This window comes from Notamacropus eugenii, chromosome Y, assembly GCF_028372415.1.
Source record: "Notamacropus eugenii isolate mMacEug1 chromosome Y, mMacEug1.pri_v2, whole genome shotgun sequence".
In the NCBI taxonomy this organism is placed as follows: domain Eukaryota; kingdom Metazoa; phylum Chordata; class Mammalia; order Diprotodontia; family Macropodidae; genus Notamacropus; species Notamacropus eugenii.
The window spans coordinates 6,198,269-6,223,077 of NC_092880.1; the positions used below are offsets into that span (position 1 = coordinate 6,198,269).

At 36.3% G+C, this 24,809-nt stretch overlaps 1 pseudogene; it reads left to right on the plus strand.

Moving 5' to 3' along the window:
- The first annotated feature begins 446 nt into the window (after positions 1–446).
- Positions 447–24,592, plus strand: LOC140516747 (olfactory receptor 5W2-like; annotated as a pseudogene).
- Positions 24,593–24,809: the final 217 nt, after the last annotated feature.

Here is a 24,809-nt window from a genome sequence, read left to right on the forward strand (position 1 = left end):
CAAAAGCTTGTGAAGGAGGCACAAAAATTATTGAAAATAGCACCTTAAAAAACAAAATCAGACAAATAGTAAAAGGGGCACAAAAATTTACTGAAGAAAGTAACTTCTTAAAAAGCTGAATTTGGCATATGTAAATGAAGTTACAAACGCTCACTGAAGAAACAATTGTGTAGATTTCCCGTTCTGGGGGCCAAGATGGTGGAGTGATGGGTAACTGCTATCTCCTTCTCCTTGTTGACCTTAACCAGCCTAGAGATTATCTTCTCGGGAAAAACCCTGTTAGAGTGGGATCAGCAGAAGGGGTAAACAGACTCTCAGCCCTGGAGGCTAGAAAGATCCTAAGGAGGGTTCCTCTTGTTGTGGCCAAAGGCGAGTAGTGCAGGATCAAAGCTATCCCAGACAGCCCCACCTCAACAAACCGGGAGAAGATCCTGAACCCCAGGGGGATGAATGCAACAACTGCCAACACCAGGACCCCAGCCGTGCCTCAGCACCTCAGTGGAACTGAGAAGACACTAATGCAGAAAGCTGAGCTTGCTCAACCTGAGCAGGGGAGCTTCTGGAGTCTAGAATACACCTCCACCACACTTAACAAGCTACCTTCAGGGTAACTGAGATGAAACCCAAAAAGACCTAGCAGGCCTCTGCTTTCAAACTCCAGAGAGCTCAGCACCAGATAAGCTGCAGCATGTAATTTCTAGATGAAAGAACCAGAGGCCACAACAAACAAAGCCTCAAGTTTTAAGCACAAGAACTTTGTGACAGAGCTCCCTGTGCGACAGACACAGAGATCTACTTTAAAAGTCAGGAAAGGGGTGATTATCATTAGGAAAAAGCAAAGCAGAAAAGAAAAGACCACAGAATCTTTCTATGGGGACAAGGACCAAAACACAAACACCAAAGAGGTCAATATTGAGACTGTACTCCCATCTGAAACTTCAGAAGGGAATATGACCTGGTTGGAATCATAAAGAGCCTTCTTAGAAGAGCTCTGGAAGGATTTTGAAACCCAGATCAAAGATAGATGAAAAAGTGGCCAATGATTTTTAAAATATGATAAAAAGAATTGATTAAAGAGAACATCTCATAAAAAGGAAAATTGGAGAAATGGAAAAGGAAGTACAAAACCTAACTGGTGAAAATAACTCCTGAAAAGAAACAATGGGAGAGATGGAAAAGAAGATGCAACAGCAACTGAAGAAAACAATTTGATAAAAAATAGAATAGGGCAAATAGAAACTGGTGAATCTATGAGACATCAAGAATCCGTCAAACAGAATCTAAAAAATGAAAAGACAGAAGAACATGTAAACTACATAAATGGAAAAACAACTGACCTGGATAGTAGATCCAGTAGAGAAAATCTAAGGATTATTGGTCTACCAGAAAGCCATGATGAAAAGAAGAGCCTGGACAATATCACACAAGAAATCAAAAAGGAAAATTGCCCAGAAGTCCTAGATCCAGAGGGCAAAATAATTATCAAAAGAATCCACCATTCACCTGCTGAAAGGGACCCCAAACTAAAAGAATCAAGGAATATCACTGTCAAATTCCTGAACTGTCAAGTGAAGGAGAAAATACTTCAGGCATCCAGAAAAGAAACAATTCAAATATCGAGGAACTACAGTCAGGATCACACAGAACCTTGAATCTTCTACAATAAAAGACAGAAAGAATTGAAATACAATATTCTACAAGGCTAAGGAGCTGGGATGATATTCAAGGATTAATTATCCAGCAAAGTTGAGCATAATATTTCAGGCAAGGAGATGGACATTCAACTAAATAAGGAATTTCCAGACCTTCCTGATGAAAAGGCCAGAATTCAATAGAAAAATTGATCTTCAAGCACAGATCTAGAGGGAGGCATAAAAGGTAAACAGGGGAAAAATTCTTCTTACACAATATGGGCAGAGTTCACATCCCTATAAGGGAATATGATACTTGCTCATTTTGAGAATTACCTTTGTGTTATGGAATGTAAAAAGGATATACATAGGCAGAGGAAGTGAGTACAAATTAAATGATGTGATGATAACTAACGTGTTTTAAGGGTGCAAAGCTAATGTAATGGGAGATGTGAAAAGGAGGAGGCAGAAAAAAATAAATTCTCTCACAGGAAGAGGCATAAAACTATATTACAATAGAGGGAAAGAGGGGAGGGAGATGATTATTGTTTGAGAGGTACTCTCATTTGGTTGGATTCAAGGAGGGTACAGCAAATTCAGTTAAGTATAGAAATAGAACTATCTTTATAGGGAATAGGAGGGGAAAGTGGAAAGAAAAGGGAGGGGAACCTACAGAGGAGGGAAGAAGTAGTAAGGAAAAAGGAGATTAAAAGGGAGGGGGGCTGAAAGAAGTGAGGGAAGACTGAGGAAGGCAGTGGTCAAAAATTTAAACTCTTTTGTGGAGAGGAAGGGAGAAGAGAGAACGAAAAGCATAAACAAGGGGTAAAAGGATGGAGGGAAAGACACAGATTGTAATCATAACTGTGAATGTGAATGGGATAAACTCTCCCATAAAACGAAGACGGATAGCAGAATCGATTAAAAACCATAGCCCAACAATATGTTGTTTACATGAAACATATTTGAAAAGGGGAAGTACACATAGAATAAAGGTAAAACGTTGGAGCAGAATTTATTGTGCTTCAGCTGATATAGAAAAACCAGGGTTAGCAATCCTAATCTCAGACAAAGCAAAGGCAGAAATAGTTATAATCAAAAGAGATAAGAAGGAAACCATACCCTGCTAAAAGGTACCGTAAACAATGAAGCAATTTCATTACTAAACATATATCCTCCAAGTGATACAGCAACCTGCCAGGCCTAGAGGCCTGAGGGCTACCCGAGTCTTACCTTACCTCTATTGCAGGTCTTCGGCTGGCCAAACTGGATAAACGTATGAGAGAAGAGACTTTCCGGAGTCAAACAAGGGTTAAGCTTTTATTCAGGGTCCTGGTTACAAGTGCACGGGAAATTCTTCCTTAGGAGGGAGAGAGAAAATCTCCCAAGGAGGCAAAGATCTTATAATAAGAGATTGGAAGCAGAAGTGTAAGTGGAGAGAGAGGGAGAGGGGAGAGCGAAGAGAGGAAAAACGGAGCCTTCTGTCCTGTAACGACCCCTCCCGAGCTAAGAGAGCCTTCAGGCTTTCCTGATCCTAATTAAGCTGTCCGGCCGCATAGTTTGCACCTGAATACCGTGCCTGTTAGATAACAATAGGTGTGCCCAGATCCGGGACAGTCTCGAGGGGGATGCTCCTCCCATCACGTTTCTCACGGGAAGAGGCGGAAATACACGAGATTGCTCGGTCTCACTCCTCGATTCCCTGCTGTTTTATGGGGGGCCTCATGAGAACTCTAAGATTTAGAAGTTCCCACCTTTACCCTCCTGAGACTGTCCACATGGAATTGAGCTTCCACCCCCAACAGCAACCAAATTGTAAGAGGAGAAGTTAAGGGAGTTACAGGAAGAAATAGGCAACAAAACTACACTAATATTGGACATCAACCTCGCACTATCTGAACTTGATAAATCTAACCTCAAAATAAGCAAGAAAGAAATTCAGGAGGTGAATAGAACTCTGGATGAGATAGATACTATAGATGTCTGGAGAAAATTGAATGGGGCTAGAAAGAAATATACCTTTTCCTCAGTGGTACATGGCACATATACAAAAATTGACTATGTTCTAGGGTACGAAAACCTCACAATCCAGTGCAATAAGGCAGAGATTGTCGATGCATCCTTCTTGGATCCTAATGCAGTAAAAATTGTATGTAATAAAAGGCCATGGAATGATAAACAAAAAATCAATTGGAAACTAAATAATCTAATCCTAAATAATGATTGGGTTAAACAACAAATTGTAGAAACGATCAACAACTTCATTCAAGAGAATTATACGAAATTTTGTGGAATACTGGAGAAGCAGTTCTTAGGGGAAGTTTTATGTCTTTGAGTGCCTACATGAATAAAATAAAGAAAGAGGATATCAACAAATTGGGCACTCAGCTGAAAAAGCTTGAAACAGAACAAATTGAAAATCCCCAAATAAATACCAAATAAGAAATACTGAATACCAAAGGAGTGATTAATAAAAATGAAATTAAGAAAACTATTGAACTAATAAATAAAATTAGGAGTTGGTTTTATGAAACACCAATAAAATTCATAAACATTTGGTCAATATGATTTAAAAAAAGAAAGAAGGAAACAAAATTACCAATATCAAGAAGGAAAAGGGTGAACTCACCTCCGATGAGGAGGAAATTAAAACAATAATTATTTTACCAAATGTGTGCCCATAAATTGGAGAATTTTAAAGAGATGGATGTTATTTTAAAAGATACACATTGCCCAGACTAACAGAAGAGGAAGTTGAATGCTTAAATAACCCCACCTCAGAAAAAGAAATTGACCAAATTATCAATGTACTCTCTAGGAAAAAATCTTCAGGGCCAGATGAATTCAAAAGTGAATTCAATCAGACATTTAAATAACAGTTAATTCCAAAACAATATAACCTATTTGGGAAAACGGAGCCCTCCCAAAATCTTTTTATGATCCAAATATGATTTTGATACTCAAACCAGGAAGACCCAAAACAGAAAAAGAATATTATAGACGAATTTCTCTAATGGATACAGATGCAAAAATTTTAAAAAGGATTTTAGCAAAAAGAATACAGCAGCTAATCACGAGAATAATATATTATGCTCAGATTGGATTTATACCAGGAATGCAGGGCTGCTTCAATATCAGGAAAGCTATTAATATTATTGAGCATGTCAACAACAAAGCTAACAGAAACCACATGATTGTCTCAGTAGATGCAGAAAATGCTTTTGACAAAATACACCAAAAATTCCTATTGAAAACACTGGGGAACATGATAAATGGAACATTCCATAAAATAATAAGCAGTAACTACCTAAAACCTTTAACAAGAATTATATGCAATGAGGATAAGCTAGATGCATTTTCAATAAGATCAGGGGTGAAAGAAGGATGTCCATTATCATCGCTACTGTTCAATATGGTACTGGAAATGCTAACTGTAGCCACAAGAGAGGAAAAAGAAATGGAAGGAATTAGATTAGCCAAAGAAAAAAAACTAAGATTTTACTTTTTGCAGATGATATGACACTATACTTAGAGAATCCCAGAGAATCAAGTAAAAATTACTTGAAATATTAAATAACTTTGGCAAAATTTTAAGTTTCAAAATAAACCCACACAAATCTTCTGCACTTCTATATATTACTAACAAAGCCCAATAGCAGAGATAGAAAGAGAAACCCCATTTAAAGGTATGGTAGATACTATAAAATATTTGGGAGTCTACCTGCCAAAACAAGCCCTGGGACTATATGAACACAATTACAAAACATTTTTCACACAAATAAAGTCAGATGTAAGTAAGAGGAAAAACATCAGTTGCTAGCGTGTAGGCTGAGCCAATACAATAAAAATGAAAATTCCACCTATATTATTTTTGTTATTCAGTGCAATACCAATCAAATTATCAGATAATTAACTTGTAGAGCTAGACAAAATAATATCAGAATTCACCTGAAAAAACGAAAGGTCCAGAACATCAACGGAAGTAATGAAAAGAAATGCTAGGGAAAGTGGCCTACCTCTATCAGATCTCAAATTGTATTATAAAGCAGCAATTTTCAAAACTACTTGATACTGGCTAAGAAACAGAAAGGTAGACCAGTGAAATATGTTAGGTATCCAAGAAACAGCAGTCAATTTATATAGCAATCTACTGCATGATAAACCCTAGGACCACAGCTTCTGGGATAAGAACTCACTGTACGACAAAAATTGCTGGGAAACCTAGATAACAGTATGGCGGAAACTAGACATAAACCAGTGCCTGACACTGCACACAAGAATAAAATTCAAATGGGTACATGATCTAGGTATAAAGACTGATGCTATAAACATATTAGTGAAGCAAAGAATAGTGTACTTATCAGATTTATTGATAAGGGAAAATTTTTTGACTAAACAAGACATAGGAAACATTATGAAATGCAAAATGCGTAATTTTAGTTACATTAAATTGAAAAGTTTTTGCACAAACAAACCCAATGCAACCAAGATTAGGAAGGAAGCAGAAAAGTGGGAAAGACTTTTTGCAACTAGTGTCTGTGATAAGGTCTCATTTTTAAAATATATAGAGAACTGAGTCAAATGTACAAGAATACAAGTCATTTCCCAATTGATAAAATGGTCAAACGATATGAACAGGCAATTTTCAGAGGAAGAAATCAAATCTCCCTATAGTCATATGAAAAAAATCCTCTACATCACTATTGATTAGGGAGACGTAAATCAAAACAGCTCTGAGATACCACATCACACCTATCAGATTGGCTAACATGACAAAACAGCACGATGATAAATTTTGGAGATGTGAGAGAGTTGAAACGCTAGTTCATTGTTAGTGGAGCTGTGAGCTGATCCAGCCATTCTGGAGCGCAATTTTGAACTATACCTAAAGGGCTAGAAAATGTGCATACCCTTTGACCCAGCAATACCACTTTCTAGGACTCTATCCCCAAGAGATCATAAAATTGGGAAAAGGTCCCACATGTAGAAAAATATTTACAACAGAACACTTTGTGGTGGCCAAAAACTGAAAGTCAAGGAGATGTCCATCAATTGGGGAATGGCTGAATCAATTGTGGTATATGAATGTAATGGAATACTAATGTGCTGTAAGAAATGATGAACAGGAAGACCAGAGCGGCCTCTAAAGACTTATTTGAACTGATGCTGAGAGAAAGGAGCAGAACAAGGAGAACTTTGTACACAGCAACAAACACAGTGTGTGAGGATTTTTTCTGGCAGACTTAGAACTTTATTGCAATACAAGGACTCAAAAATTCTCGGTAGGCTCTTAAGACATAATACCTTCCACATCCAGAGAAAGAAGTACGAAGTTTGATGTCAGTATATAGCAGATAATTTTCTTTTGTATTACGTTTTGGATTGTGTTATGATTTCTCCCATTTTCATTCTTCTATGCAATACGACTAAGGTCAAATTGTATTTAGTTGGAATGTATGTGTATAAGCTATATAAAATTGTATGCCTTCTCGGGGAGCGATGGGAAAGGGATGGGGGAAGAAGCGGAAGGGAGGGGAAAAATTTAAGGTATTTGAAAGTAATTGTAGAACACTGAAAACAAATAAAATAATAATAAAAAAGAAGAGAATTGTTTAAAAAATACAATTGGTAAGGGGAAGATGATGAATATAGGAGACATCTAGAAAGAATAAACAGTCAAAATGGAAAAACTGAACATGTGAAATAGTACATTGCAAAAAACAAATGACCTTGAAAATAGTTGTAGCAGATATACGTAAGGAGTTGTTGTGCTTTGTCTTTCATTCTTGACGAAGACCATGACATCACGATGATGACATCACTTGCAGCTGACTTTGATTTGAGCACGGGAGAGCTGTGAAAGGCCACCAAACTTACTTTCTACTCCTGATTCCTCTGGTACAGTGGGCTTATATTCATCAGGAAAACTGGAGATGGACTAGGATGCAATGTGAGACCCTGGCCCTTTCAGGCTATGGTCTTGTCTCATTCTCAATTTGAGTGAGATATACCCATTCAGTGATGAGACTTCTTTAAGTAATTACTCAAGTGATCGCCAGACCTACAAGATCTGACCAAGGCCTTTGACACTGTTAGTAGTGAGGACTTATGGAAAATTACGTCAAAATTTGGTTGCCCAGAGAAATTCATCAATATTGTACCTCAATTTTTGATGGCATGTTTGCCTTGGTTCTGGAGAGTGGACAACGCTCTCGAGTCTTCCCAGACAAAAATGGAAATGAAACAGTACTGCGTGCTTGCTCCCATGCTTATTAGCATGATGGTTGTGTGAGGGGAAACCCTACGAGCCCACCTAGAATCTTTGAGTAGGTAAAGCGGCCATCTGAGAGGATGGGAAAATCAGATTCGAAATCTGATGGAGACAATTTCTTAAATGCGTTGTCTGTATATTTTGTGTTGTTATTTCTGTGTGAATGAAAGTCTGTGTCTCTGTTTTATGTGACACTTTGTAAGGCTGTAAATTTTGCCAGCCAGTCGGTAAGAGCAGAAGGGCTGACGGAGGGACAAGGAGGGTGGGAACTTATCTTTTTCTCTCAGACCAAAGAAAGGCAGGCTAACCATCATTTAACCATTTCCTACCTCACCCAAAGGAAAAATGTTTGTGTAATTGGAGACAACAGAAAGGTAATTGAATTCATTCTGGTTGTATACAGAATTGTGAATAGGTGAAATGTATCACTCTTAATATAGTGTTGAAGATAGGTTAGAATTTATTAATGTCCGGTGGAAGTAAGTGGAATATTAGCAAAAAAAAAAATCTGAAGCAGACAATTGAGAAGAAGGGCTGAGAGTTTTGAATTTAGGTTTAATTAGACCTTGAAGCTAAATTTGGTACTTTATGTTCAAATTAAGTCAATATATCTGACACCAGACAATGGGTTTAAAGTGGCAAAAATAAATAAATAACAAGAAGTTTTTCTGTTTCATTTTATTTTATTTTATTGCAGACAATGAGGAGAAGAAATGTGGGTTTCTTAGTATGTAAATTGTTAGATATGTAACTCCCTCTAATTTTTAAAGTTTAGGGTAGGACAAAATTGTTAGGCATTTTATTTTTATTTGGAATATAAAGGAGAATAATGATAATTCAAATAAAGGCAGAAAGAGTGTAGAGAAGAAAGGGAGATGGGGGAATAAAGGGCTCATGTGCTTTTAGCCACTCTCTTCCCCATATCATTTCAGAAGAATTGAGTATGTTGAGAAAATGAAAATTTTATTGGAAAACCGAGAGAGAATTATTGTGATTGGTAATGGCTACTATTCAACTAATTATTAAGTTTCCAAGTTCCCTGCTTGGTGGGTAAGTCAAGCTCACCTAGCTAACATTGGTTCAGAATTAATAAGATCTCCTTTACCAAGGGTAAAGACAGTAACTTAAGCACATTTTAAGCTAACATAATTTTAAACTTTTTCAAAAAAAGGAGAAAAATTATTTAGACTGAATTTAAATAAAAAAGTAATGACTTATGAGCTATCGTGTCTTATGATTAAAACGGAAAGGAAAGCTGGACAATCTGAGTAATGAGATTGAGAGATTTGGAAAGATGAATAAAGTTTAATTGGCAATATGGAAGGCAGATAATGTTTGGGGAAAATGGGGGTTATTCAAATCCCTCTTGTCCCTAGAGAGTTGTTCTGGACCTTTGTGTCAGTTACAGATGGTATGAGTAGGTGGTGAGGGTGTGAGGATGTATTTTAAGGAGAAAGATAATTCATGTAACTTGACTTGGTAATTAATAGCTCGATCAAATGGGGGATGACTCTATCTGATCAGGTGTGCCCACGTGATGGTAAAGAGAAGAATTTCTGTGCAAGGTGATGTGGAAATGCATTCACCTGAATGGGTTAATTTTTTTTAAGTTTTAAGCAAACCTGAGTAGTTTTAAATTTTTAAGTAAATCTAAAAGTTGTTACATTAAGAATGGCATTGTTAAAAAGCTGTTATGAATTCTGTGTAAGAGTTTCTGTGTTGTAAAATTCCTATTGAGAAAATGAGAATCCTTGGGAAAAAATACATATACATTTTCATATATGAGTGATTTTCAAGCTATTCCATCTAAGGATGTATTAAGTATGTTAAAAAATTTATTTCCACTACTAAGAATGACGTTTTAACTAAAATGGTTTTTGCTATGAATCATGCAGTTACGAAAGTATGTTTGTAAAAGGAAACCTACGGCGAAATGTGAAACGGCCTTGGTTTTTGAAAGTCAAATTTTCTTTTCATCTCTGGTCTTTTCATCAAGAATGCTTGAAAGTCCTCTATTTCACTGAAAGAGAATTTTTCCCCTGAAGTATTATGTTCAGTTTTGCTGGATAGGTGATTCTTGGTTTTGGTCCTAGTTCCTTTGACTTCTGGAATATCATATTCCACGCCCTTTGATCCCTTAATGTAGAAGCTGCTAAATGTTGTGTTATTCTGATTGTATTTCCACAATACTTGAATTGTTTCTTTCTAGCTGCTTGCAATATTTTCTCCTTGACCTGGAAACTCTGGAATTTGGCTACATTTTCCTAGGAGTTTCTCTTTTTGGATTTCTTTCAGGAGGTGATCAATGAATTCTTTCAATATTTATTTTGCCCCCTGATTCTAGAATATCAGGGCAGTTTTCCTTGATAATATCATGAAAGATGATGTTTAGGCTCTTTTTTTTATTATGGCTTTCAGGTAGCCCAATATTTTGAAACTGTCTCTCCTGGATCTATTTTCTATGTCAGTTGTTTTTCCCATGAGATATTTCACATTATCTTCCATTTTTTCATTCTTTTGATTTTGTTTTGTGATTTGTTGGTTTCTCATAAAGTCATTAGCCTCCATCAGTTCCATTCTAATTTTGAAAGAACTATTTTCTTCAGTGAGCTTTTGAACCTCCTTTTCCATTTGGCTAATTCTGTTTTTTAAATCATTCTTCTCCCTTTAGCTTTACTTCTTTTGCCAATTGAGTGAGTCTATTTTTAAAGGTATTATTTTCTTCAGCATTTCCTTGGGTCTCCTTTAGGAAGCTGTTGCGTGGTTTTTCATGATTTTCTTGCATCGCTCTCATTTTTCTTCCCAATTTTTCCTCCACCTCTCTTAATTGATTTTCAAAATTCTTTTTGAGCACTTACATGGCCTCAGACTGTTGCATATTTATTTTGGAGGTTTTGGATGTGGAAGTCATGACTTTTATATCTTCCCTGGATGGTAAACATTGTTCTTCCTCACCTTAAAAGATGGGAGAGAATACCTGTTCACAAAGAAAGTAACCGTCTATAGTTTTATTTTTTCCTCTTCTTTGGGCATTTTCCCAACCACTTACTTGACTTTTGGGTCCTTTGTCAATAGTAAGGTATACTCTGGGGACCTGTAATTTCTCAGTTCCTCCAAGGTGGAGCAATTAAGGGAGAGGAGTTTACTGAGATTCATATCAATTTTTCAAGTCCCTTGAGGGCTTTAGGCAGGGGGCAGGGATTCCACTCAAGGTTGGGGTTCAGATCATCTGCTCAATTGTCCCAGAGGCATTTCGCTGAAGGCTCCCAAAATGGAACAATGGGTTCTGGCTGCTGTCTGGCTGCTGCATGCCTGTGGCCACCACCACACAGCACTGCCACCTCTCTGCTGCTTCCACCACCACCTGGGCCCAGGGCTAGGGGAGGACTGTGGTCCCTTGTCATGGAAGTAAAAAAGCCCTCTCACTGACATTTGACACTGATGGTTTGAGGGATCTGAGAGCCTCTGCTACTGCTGCTGGGGATTGTGTCCTCGAAGCCTGCTCTGGCCCTGCTCATCCAAGAGCTTGTGTGGTCAAGGCTGGATTGGGCTCCACTCTGCGTCCCAGTATGACAGACTTTTTCTGTTGGCCTTCCAAGTCATCATGGGCTGGAAACCTCCTCCTCTCCATCCTTCTGTGGCTTCTGCTGCTCTAGAATTTGTTGAGAGTCATTCTTTACAGGTATTTAATGGACTGTGTGAGAAGAGTTAGAGTATGTGCGTCTTTCTACTCCACCATCTTGGCTCTGCCCATAAACTGTTCTTGAAAGAGGAAGAAATTTATCGTATGAAGAAATGTTTTGTAGAATCTTTTGTATGATTTTTGAAGGGCTGACCTAGAAAATTTATATTTCTAAGCTAATTTATTATAATAACTTCAGGTTTTGGGGGGGATTGGAAGATAAGGGACATGGTAATGGAGACCTGGAATTTTATGGCTCCTGAAAGCTCTGGGAAAATTTTATGACAAGAAGCCTCTCTGCCTCATCCCCTTTCCTTTTGAAGTCCAATCATTACAGAAGGACTTCTTAAGATCGAGCTGAACTCAGATGGAGTTCCTAAATCAGAAATTTGTTTTGGGGATAAATAATCTCTAGTGATTGGTTTTTAGGACAAATATAAGATCTAACATATAAGTCCTGGTAAAATTTTTGATTACTGAAACCTGTCATCTAATGTACAAACCTCAGGGGACAATTGTATCCTCAGCCTGGGATGGGGTCCTTCTGAGTCAGTTTCCCCATTGTGTTCCTTTGAAAAGGAATGTGTTCCCACTTGACTATTGCTGAGTCGACCTATAAAGTGGAGATGATATCTAATTAAGTCCTTGCTTTTCATCTACATGGCTTGTTTCTATAATCAAAGCAGATAATTTAAAATGCAAGCTCAATGTAAGTAATGGAATCTTGCTGTTTTCAATTAATTGGATAAATAAGTACTCTGCTATAGTCTTCTGAAAGATAAAATCCCTGGGAACGTTCTTTCTGAATATTAAGTGAATAATTAGATAAAGGAAGGGAAAGCAAAGTGTAAATGTGATGTATCATTGCTCCATAGAACAAGATTGGGATTCAAAGTTGACTATAATTGTACGAAACTGCTGACGTTTAGGGTTACTAGTAATTCTCTGAGTCCTGTCCAAATGAATTCAACCCAAGGCTTTTTTCAGCTAAAGAGAATCCACGTTTTTTATCTTATCTACAGAGTGACTGAGGAAGGAGTCTGGGGGTTCCCGGAATGTTCTTGATGTGAGTGATCAGTAGCCTGGAGAATTGAATTGATAGGGCATAGTGATATGCCGCTATGGGACTCTAGAGAGACTATTCAAGTGGAACATGGTGAGGTTTTCCAGGACCCTTTTAAACAAATAGGAGTAAAACTGTTTTGGAGTAAGGGACAAAAGTCCCAACCTGGAAAACAACTTGCATTAAAACAATTGACTGAATTAATTACTGAAACTAAGCCAGAGACATCTTTAATTAGTGGGAAAGAGTTTGTGTAGTTTCTTAGAGGCAGGGAACCTCTGGTAATATTTGACATTAATAAAAAATTAAATGCTTCTGTTTTGATTTGAATTTCTTTCATTAACGTAAGTTGAAATTATTGTTTGAAATTGTCATATGTATAGTAAATTCCTTTAGACTGAGCTAGATTATAAAGGTAAAGAGAAGCTTGGGAAACAGATGCAAATTTAGATCAATAACACGGTTTTAATGGTAAATTTGATTTTGATTGTTATTTAATTAGAACATGAACAGAAAGGCATGAAAGATACTTCAGACTTACTTTGAAAGATGTTCCTCAGTCAATGTGAAATTATAGCCATATCTGAAACTGATTATTGGAGCTTGCTATTTTTAGATTTTATGGGACTATTAACTGTCCTTCTGAGTGCTATCCAGGTGTGGAAAGCAAGAGAGACTATCTGAGCCATTGATCTATGATGCCAGTGAGCCTGTGAGATGCTGGTATGAACTGCAAAAAGGTGATCTCATGAAAAGTTTGGAGAAATGATTGTTCAGCCTGCCCTGAGGTAGGATTTTCCTGACTCAATTTACCCACTGACACCTGGCTGTCTTTAAACCTGTCGGGTATCAGTTGATAATCTTCTCCTTCCTGTCACTGACATGAAAGTAGGGAGATGCTCCCCTGAAATGTCCCTATTCTTAATTGCAATTTCCTATGATCAAAAGTTTTGTAAGCATAATATCAGATTTATTAAATAGTAGATTGTTGATAAGGGAACATCTGAGGTTACGTCTAAAATTAAGCTATTAGGTCTAGGTTTTTAGACTAAGAATGATAAGTTAGGGACCTTTAATTCTTAGTAATATTATGGAGACAATCAGGTGAAGGGTTTGTAAGGTTAGCATGTATAGTCTTTATTTTTGTCTCAGTTGGTTAATGTTAAAAGAAGAATGGTTTGTGGTCTATATTGCAAATGCTTTAAAAGAAGCATCACAGGACCCCAAGTTGGAATTGTTTTATGATGTGGTAAATACTGTGTTAAAATGATTATTTATTGTATTTATGTAAGTACTGGAACCTGGCATTGACTTCTTAGTGAAATCTCATCTTTCTGATGGGGAAATGAATAGTGAATTAATGTAAAATGTAAAAATTGGGATCTAATGGGAATTTCTTAAGCATGGCAATTGGACAAAGTTCCAATTTTGATTTCGCAAGCAGTGAAAGAGTATAAAGCACAGGAATGGTAATCTAAAATTGTATCAAGTTCAGGTTTGTAGAAGAGTGGACATCTGGATTTTTACAAGAAGACAAAAGGAAGAAGATGGAGAGATGCTGTCCTGAAGACAGCTTGAAGGAGCACCCAGACCAGAAAACTGCACTAGATGATCTTCCTCACCACACAGCTGTATGAGATGGAACTTCTGAATGGACAATTCATTTATATGCCTATGTGTTTTGAATCTCCGTATTTGTACTTATAAAAAGGGACTGCCCACTTGTACTTTGTCAATGCATCAGTCAACTTTGCTCACTTTCCATTTTGATATAAAGGGGAGATACATAAAGGGAAGAATTCATAAGGGAAAGAATGTGAGGAGGTATTTATTGGATTTAGGCGTGGAAGCAGAAATTGTAATAAAGAAAAAAGAAAAGGGGGAGTTTGTGGGAAGCTAAATCTCTTCATCAGCTGTATGAAAATAGATGACAATGAAAAGAGAGTAAAAGAAATCACTAGGAATATTAGGAAATTGGCCCATGTTCAGTTTCAAACTTGGACATCACCATTCAACACTTTTTGGTGGTCCTGATTTGGAGGATGTTGGTGGAAACAAATTCTACTGTTCGTGATAATTGCTATTAGTGGCATAATAATATTGCTTCCTGTGTGCCTCCCCATCCTGATGCAGCTAATTACACGAACTGTTCAAGACTCCCAGTCTAAAATGATCAGATATAAGGAAAGGCAGAGGGGTATATGGACTGATGGTTTTCAAAAGTCAGGGGTGAACCCTGGTCGACGCCAGAGATCGAAATGAGCCTGAGGGCAGAGAAGACAATTTGATGGAAGAAGCATGTAAAGAATGGTGTGAGGAGTCTTCAAATAGTAAAAGGTAAGAGGAGGGATTATGAGAGATGATCTCTGAGGACCTCTCATGAGTGAAGCCTCACAGAGTTAATTGCTTCTTGTCTTGTTGCAACATTTGAAATAGGTTGACCTTGTAAAGGAATATTTCAACATAGTCTGTACTTTCCCAGACTTCTCCCCCACCTTGTTTTTAGACACATAGCAGGGAGGAATAACACCTCCCTCCTCCAACTTCCCACCTGTCCTTGTCTCCAGGCAAGTGTGTGAAACTGTCTTTGTTCTCTGTTGCTGTGGTAGATTGCCACAAAGAGATTGGACCCTCAGGACTTACACCAATGAGCCCTGAAGAAGGGGGTTAGAGAGGAGGGGATTGTGGTTAGGGCCTACATAATCTGCTGTGCTAAACACATCTACTATCCTTTGGTTGACGCCATCTTATGAGTGCTCTGAGGGAACACTTTCTCGAGAAAGTCAATAAACGAACTATTCTTTTTGCTAATATCTCTGAGTCACTGATTCATTGATGAGGGTCTTTGTACCTCACACAAGATGATGACATGTTTTCAGTTGATTTTGATTTTAGTGTGGGAGGCCTATGCAAGGTCATCAACGTCACTTTCTTCTCCAGAGCAATATGCATCCAGTGACCTGATATTCATCAGGAAGAATGGAGATAGCCCAGGATGTAATGTAAGACTCTGGCCCTTTCAGGCTAAAGTCTTATCACATTCTCACTTTGAGTGAGATACATCCCCTTCAATGAATAGTCTTCTTTAAGTAGGTTCTCAGGGGATGGCCCCTTTATTAAAAAAAAAAATTAAACTGGGAGCAGAAGACCCAGAAGAACATACTGGTTTTCAAAAAGGAAGAGAAAATAGAGACCAAATGGGGAACACTCACTGGATTATGAAGAAAGAAAAAGAATTCCAGAAAATAAAATCTACTTTTGTTTTATTTTCTACACTTAAGACTTTGACTGTATGAACCTCAACGAAATATAACAAGTCTTCAAAGAGATAAGAGTAGCATACCATCTTACTTTTCTCATGAAGAACCTGGATGTGATCCAAGAAGAAACAGTTAATAGCAAACATGGAAGAACTGATAGGTTTAAGACTGGGAAAGGAGCATGACAAGGCTGTTCTCTTATTTATTTTACTTATATGGAGAGTACATTTGCAACATGCCAGGCTGGATGGGCCAAAATCTGGAATTGAGGTTACCTTAAAAAATATAAACTATCTCGGATAAGCAAATGATACTACTCCGAGGGCAGTGAATAAAAAATGAGGAAATATCTTGATGAAGGTGAAAGGATAGTGGAAAAGCTGTCTTGAAGCTTAACAGAAAAAAAACTAAGATCTTGACAACTAGGCTGATCTCTACCTGACAAAGAGAGGATGAAACAGTTTGGAAGCAGTGTCACATTTTATATTGGGCTCAATTATCACTACAGAAACTGATTGACACTATGAAATTAAAAGACACTTTTTGAAAGAAAGAGAAGCAAACCAGGACAAAATACTAAAAAGCAGAATCATTGTCTTGACAACAAATGTCTGCTTAGCCAAAGCTACCTGGTTGTTTTTTTTTCTTTTCCCATAAGGAAAGTTCCTATAAGGAAAGCTAGGTGTCACAGAATCAACATCTTAGAACTGTGGTGCAGGAGAAGACTTCTGAAAGTACATTGAATAGCAAGGAGAACAAATCAGGCAAATGCTTAAATTAACTCAGACTCTTCACTGGGAGATCAAATATGAAGCTAAGGCGACATATCTTGGCCTTAAAATAAGAACACAGCACTCATTGGAAAAAGGCGATGATGTTGGAAATGATTGAAGCCCAAAGGAAAAAGAATCAGAAAGGGTCAGACAGGAGATTGGACAGGCTTTGAGGTATCGTGGGTGACAGAAGCTCCTAGAGTACTCTGGTTCACAAAATGTATGGGTTCACAAAATGTCAAACATAATTGAATTACTGAACAACAGTTGAGTAAAAGTTACAAATAAAAATTGATGTACAAAAAAGATACTTGAAAGTTCTGTTTTTCATTAAAATCCATTTTTTCCTATGAAACATTAAATTCAGTTTTTCTGAGTATATTATCTTTGGTTGTAACTCTAGCTTCTTTACCTTCTATAATATCATATTCCAATCACTCCATTACTTTTACCTGTAACAGAGTAGGCACATAAAAAATGATTGATATTATTGACAGTGTACTCTCAGATGTATAGATGTAGACAGTTGAAGTTTTAGCTTTAAATACATGCAATTATTTTGGATAAAATATTTGTTTTGTTTACATTTGAATAAAAAAAGCAGGAAAATGATATATGTTTGCTATGGTCTAAGAATTGTGCTAATCAGTGGGAGTCAAACTGCAACAACAACAAATTGCAGCCCTTGCTCTCAAGTTCACATTCTAAATGAGAAAAGTAACTCATGGAGTAGGATGGCAAGGCATAGGGGACGATGTCATCAGCAGGTTAGATGTCCGTGTACAGGAGTCTTAAATGTATAGAATTAGTGAGGGAGATGAGTGTCGGAAGATGTTACAATGCAGTGGAAAAATACATGGCCATATGATGATTCATAAACTTTTTTATGCATTTTTCCTACATTGTTTCCTTTGCCTTACCGACTGCCACCCCAAGAGACTCTCGGGGTTCAATTCGAATTCACTACTACCCCAATTAATTAAATCATGATTAATAAATTAAATATTGACTCTCTTTAGTAGGGTAGAAGGCAGAAAAGTGATGTAAGAGGCAGGTAGAGATTCATATGCACATAATAGCTACATGTGTATGGCACCTTAGCATTTATAAAGTGTTAAAATACATTCATTCTTTTATCAACAAAATAATTATGTCTTATAGGTGCTGTTCTATTTAAAATAAAGATAAATGAGGCTGAGAGATCTTAAGGGACTCTCCTAGGATCACATAGCTCCAAGGCTTTTACATATACATATATGTACATATGCATTCTCTATTACATTACTATTCATGTGTCAGGGGGGATTAGAAAGATTACTATCTCTGGAGTTAGAGAAGTGGAAGATAATAACTCTTATATCTTAGCAGTAGAGAGTAGTGATAAATATATTTAGTAATATATGTATGTATAAAGAAGTTAATATATTTATATAGAAATATATGGAGTATATATGTAAACATGCATATATAGTAATAAATATAATCATATCATTATATTTTAATAAAAATAATATATTTATTATAAAATAAAATAATTATCAAATAAAAATACGTATTACATAATAAATATGACAAACACACACACACACACACATACATATATATATATATATATATATATATATATATATATATATATATATATATACAAATAAAATAAAAGTAGAACTCCGTGTTTCTAATGTTTTGTCAGTCACTACATTTTGGTGGTTGGAAAAGGTCAAAGAACAGAGTTCCCCTATAATTTAAATCTCTTTTTAAAAATTTTTTATTTAAATTTTGAAATTAAAAATTGTTTAAATCTCTCCTGGAACAAGAAAAGACTTCATAACATTTAAAAGTAACTAGAGCAAAAAGACAAAATCCACCAGTCAACATTAAGAAAGCCATTTAATTTAATAGCCATGAATCCACTAAAATGGGCAATAATAACTAAAAATGTTGTTTTCCTCCGACCATTCAACCTAATATGTTCTGGGGGAATGAGAACAAACGTTAAGGTCTCTGTTCCAGGTGGCTTCTGCACTTGCTGGTCACCTTCCCATTGCTGTCTTGATCAGAATGCTTCACCAATCTTTGATACATAAACTGGACTGAACTTTACAACAGGATTTCAGACCAGAGCATTGTCTTGTTAATTTTCTATTAAATAGAAATTTCATAAATAGAAATAGACTTCATTTATTTATTCAAATAGAGGGGCTTTCATACTCGGATAATTTGAAAACATAATAGTCATAAAATTTACACTATCTTTTATGTAGTGCTTTGTTTTTGAAAATATCTTATGTACGTATTATCATTTTTCATCGCTACAACCCAGCAAAGTAGGTGCTTGGAAAGATAAGTGTGTTGCCCAAGATTACACAGTTAAGTAAGGATCTAAGGTAGGATATGAACTCAGGTAATCTCTAAAATGAAATGACTGGACCAAGTGGTCTGAGGTCAGTTCAACTCTAGACTTATGATATATTATTCTTTGGTGCACCTTTTTTTGAGATTCAGTTTCCTCATCTGTAAAATGAAGATAACAATAAAATCCTTGCTATCTCCCACTCAGGAGAGTTATGTGAAATCAAAATGATGATAGCAATAATTATTAAGTACTAGGTTAACCTTAAAAAAGTCATAAATGTGAGCAATTATTATCTTTAACGCATTGCACACAGTAAGTGCTTAATAAATGTGTTTTAAATTAAATTAAATTATTTAATTAGATATTACAAGGTTTAAGGAGCAATGGTTCATAATCAGTAGAAAGATTGTTAACCTTCACTACCACTCCTCTCACCACTCCTCTCACTTCCATGAAATCTCTGATGCGCATCTTCATCTCCAACAGAAAAAGTCAATATGAATTGGAATTTCTTTTCAGACATCACTCCAATTTGAGGGAGTACTATAGAATTACAAGGTAAAAGATGTTCCCAACTGCACTTTTCACCCTGATTTTAGTCACTGCATCATTCAAAGAGGAGAAGACAAATGTGTTTTCCCTTTTGGAGTAACTGTTTCACAAATTGGTCAAGTATTTACACAAAGGACTAAAGATGCAGTGGAGGCTTCCTATCTTAGGTCCCAAATGTCACTAAATAAAAATGACTTCCCTCTGCCAGAGTCCAGTGAAGAGCATATAATCTTTGTTTTGTAAGGTAATTTTAAGAATTTTTACGAGATTGTATTTCAAGACACTGGTATTAGAGGACAATGATAAAAAGGGATACACAAGTATGAGCTCTAGAGGTTTGCGAATAATGTTTTCTGTCTGAAGCCTGACAATTGCGACTGAGAGAAACTGATGACAGAACAGAGATTGTGTTTGTACCTGAAGAATCAGAATTTAGCTGCTCTGAATAAGGAGTGAGTATAACTTCTTACTTCATCTTTAGTAGGATCTCTTGAAACCATTTTGATTAAGAAATGTTAAATATTTTAATTACTTTTACATATATGTCCTGGTTTCTTCCAAAAGATTTTTAGAAAACATGTTCTAATGTGTCGCATTTTCCAAAAAAACTTATATGTGACACATTTTGTTCATATAAAAGATAAGAACAGATTGCTTATTTCCCCTATTCATGCCTTTTCTGTAAGCCATTCACATCCCCAATCTCTCTCTGTCTCTGTCTCTCTCTGTCTCTCTGTCTCTCTGTGTCTCTGTCTCTGTCTCTTTCTATCTCTATCTCTCTCTCTCTCTGTCTATCTCTCTCTCTCTCTCTCTCTCTCTCTCACACACACACACACACACACACACACACACACACATATACATGCAAACTCACCCCTTTCTGAACTTCTTTGCTGATTACTATGGTTGCCTCTGTCTCTCACCCCAAATAATCTGTCTCTAAACATAAACAGACTCAAATTTAAATGCTAGGACTCAATGACAATCTCTTCTCTCATTGTGTGGATTGCACTTTTTCTCATATGTACTTTTTTCTCATTTTTTTCCTTTGCTTGAATGTTAAAGGTCCATTCATGTGTACACCTTCATATCCTTACCTGTCAGAATTGAGACAAATTAGGTCTAGAACCACACACGTTATTAGAATTATCATAATGAGCATTAATAAAATATTGGGAAAACAGTGATGAACTGTTAGAGAAACTTCAATATGAGTTATCTGAAAAAGATGGGGAAAATAGAGAATAAAGGATGAACAAACTGGCGTCATAATTCTTGAAGTGGACACTCAGATTTGTTGATGTGACTTGTGTGTCATTGTAGAGAGAATTTTCAGTGAGAAAACTCTGAGACTAGTACCATATCCATGAAGAAACCAAGTCTTCTTGTCAAAAAATATTAGGCATCTTAGAAATATTTGTTAAATGCATTGAATAGTAAGAGTTCAATAAAAAGTACACAAAGCTTAACATGAATGATCTCATTACTATCCTCCCCCACTTTTTTAACTGAACAAATTGAGGCTCAGAAGAGTTCTTTGAATTTTCCATTTTCATAGAGCCAATGAGTGGCAGAAGGAGAATTTTCTAACTGAGACCAGCTCTTTACCCAATATAAAGCATGATCACTTACCATATGCATAGTACATATTTAAGAAATCTTTATGAAATTTAGCTGACATTACCTGAGATTTATTCAGCACTTGCACAAAGCTAAACATGAACAATCACTTTTAAGACAGACAATAAACTATATTGGAATAGTCTACATGCATTTGCTCAAACCAAGTCCTCTGCGCCCCCTACGTTATTATTTTGAAGACACCAGTATCTTTGTTAGGTTGCCTAGGATATTATCCTTAACTTTCTACTCCCCTTTATCCATCTATGTCCATTCAGTTGAAAAGTTCTGCTGATTACACCTTTACTCCATCTCTGCCCTACACTCATTTCTATTCTCCGAAATTGCCATCACTTTGGTACAAGTGCTCAGCATTTTTGTCCTGGACTCTGGCAACTTGATTTCTACTTGTTCTCTTTGATTCAAGACACTTGGAAATCCAGTCCGTCTTTCAATAGGTTGTCAAATTGCTATTCCTAAAGGGAATTCCTGATCTTGTCACCTTCAACTCTCATCCAATAACCTAGAGTTTCTCCTTATCACCTCAAAGACCAAATACAAAATTATCTTCTAGGTTTTGAAAGTCATTATAACCTCACTCATGCCTATCTTTCATGTCTTCTCATACCTCACTTCCATATATTTACTCAAAGGCAGCTGAGTGGCACAGAAGACCACGTGCTAGATTTTGAGTTACGAAGACTAGAGTTCAAATTTAACTTCATACACTTACACGTTGTATAACCTTGGGCAAATCAAATAATTTCTGCCTGCCGCAGTTATTTCATGAGTAAAATTGGCATAATACTAACAAATATTTACCAACATGATTATGAGAATAAAAGAATAATTTTGCAAACCTTAAAATATTATATAAAGTTATTATTATTGTTGTTACTCTGTGATCCAATATAACTGGCCTCATACTCTTCTTCAGACAAGCCTCTGGGTAATTTTGCTGTTATCTGCCAATGCCTGGAATTTTCTACCATTTCTTCTCTATCTCTTGGCTTCCCAGACTTCCGTCAAGTCTCAGTTAAAACCCTACATTCTCCAAAGAAACCTTTTCAAATTCATTTTAATGTGTGTACCTTCCTTCTCATAATTATCTCCAATATAACACACACATACACACACACAAACACACACACACGTACATGTACAGTCAAACCCATGTGTACATATATATGTGTGATATTTATATATTAGTTTAGATAATATACGAATATTTTGGTACAACAGTATGATATATAAGATATATAATGTATAAGACATTATAATATAAGATGTGTATGATATAAGATATATAATAATATATCTTACATAGTATTATGTAATCAATAATAATATTGTACAGCACATCTATAAAATATTTCAATAATATAATATCAATAGTATGAATGTGTGTGTGTGTATGTGTGTGTGTGTGTGTGTATGATTGGGGATACAAAGAAAAGCACAAGAAAAGCACAAAACTGTCCAAGGTCCAGGAACGCAAACTCTAATTGTTAATACAACAATGTACAATATATGTTTATATATATATATATATATATATATATGTGTGTGTGTGTGTGTGTGTGTGTGTGTGTGTGATTGCATGTATGCATGCATGCATGCATACAAAAATATGTATATATGTATACATTTATATATGCGTATGTTTATGTGCATAAATATGTATATATGCATATATAACTGTGTGTATATAATCAGTAATGTTTGTAGAATTGATCAAGGTAACAGCTAAGAAATCTCTGAAGAAGACTGTTACATCAGATATTCTATAATCCATGTCTAGCACGTTATTCAACCCATGACATTTAAATTGACTTAGTCTCCTTATTTTGAAGATGGAATCATCAGACCATCGGACTAAAATAGCAATAATCCTGAACTGTATCAATGTTTTAGATGGGACACTTTTGAAATTGTAATCTTTCTTCTTCAACGGATTGTTACAATTAGAATCATCACTATTACTATTGTTACTGAAAAGAAATTGTAGATATATCCCAGATTTACTTTCAAAAGACCTTAGCTTAGAAAGTCGAGAGGGAAATCATTCAATCTCCATGAGCTTCAGTTTCCTAAGCTGTTAAAAAAATGCCCTTTGAAGTACACAATTCATGAGGTTTTTACAAAAAGCTTAAAGCACAATTCAAAGGAAATTTTGAAAATATGTTCTGTTCTTTCTCCCTCTTTTGAGAATCCTTGTCTGGATAACGTAAAATTCAATATCTTTATTTGGTATTCAGTGGAAAGACAGTAACTGTTTTTCTCCATCTTGCAGATGAGAAACATTCTGAAAGTACTGTGCCCATCAGCTTTACAGAAGAGTACACAACTGATTCTTCTATTTCTCTGGATTCATTTTCAAAAGAAGAGCGGAGGGAACAAACAAACCAGGGACGCTGGAGGGGAATTACTCCATACCAACTGAGTACATCCTCTTGGGAATAACTGATTCTCCCGAGTTAAAAGTGGCCCTTTTTGTTCTCCCTTTCACCATTTATTTGGTTATTCTTATAGCAAACATTGGGATGATCATCTTAATCAGGATAGACCCACAACTCCATTTGGCCGTGTATTTCTTTCTTAGCCACATGACGTTCTGCGATCTCTGCTACTCCACAGCCATTGATTCCAATATGCTGGAGGACTTCTATGCCAAAGACAAATCTATTTCCTTCATTGGTTGTGCTCTGCAATTCTATTTCTTCTGGTCCTTTGCAGATTCTGAATATCTACTCTTAGTAGTAATGGCTTTTGATCACTCCATGGCAATAAGCAACCTTTGCTTTATACAGTAAATATGTCCAGCCGGGGTTGCTACCTATAGATGGTTGGTGTCTACATGGTGGGGTGATGGGTTCTCTGTTCCGTACTGCTTTAATCTTTGTATTGAGTTTCGGTAGGTCCAAAGAGATTAGCCATTTCTTTTATGATATCCCTCCTCTTCTATCAATCTCTTGTTCTGATATCTAAGTCAATGAGCTGATGCCCCTCACTATCTTTGACTTCGCTGAAATCCTCACCGTTTCAGGAGTCCTTATGTCTTACTGTTATATAATCTTATCTGTATTGAAGATCCACTCCAATGAGGGCAGGTACAAAGCCTTTTCAACTTGTATCTCGCTCTTAACCACTGTTGCTATCTTCCAGGGTACTTTCCTTTTTATGTACTTCAGGCCAACTTCTTTCTGTTCACTAGACAAAAACAAAATGACCTCCTTGTTTTATACTCTTGTCACATCCATGTTAAACCCCTTGATTAACAGTTTGAGAAAGAAAGATGTGAAGGAGGTCTTGGGAAAGCTGAGAAACAAAATTATTTTTAAATTGATCCTTTTACTTCACTGCCTTGGAGACCATGAGGTCTCTTGAAAGTTTTATGTAACATACACATGATCACAGAATTTCAGTGAGGCCAAGTGACCTCAGAGTTTGCCTCTTCCAATATCTACCCAAAGAAGGAATTCATTCTACAACAAATCTCTCAATTGCCTGTATATGCAAATATTTCTTAAAGGGTGAATTTTTCCAGAGGAACATAAATGTGGAAAGACAATGCATATAATCAAGTGTCAGGGAAGCCAAATTA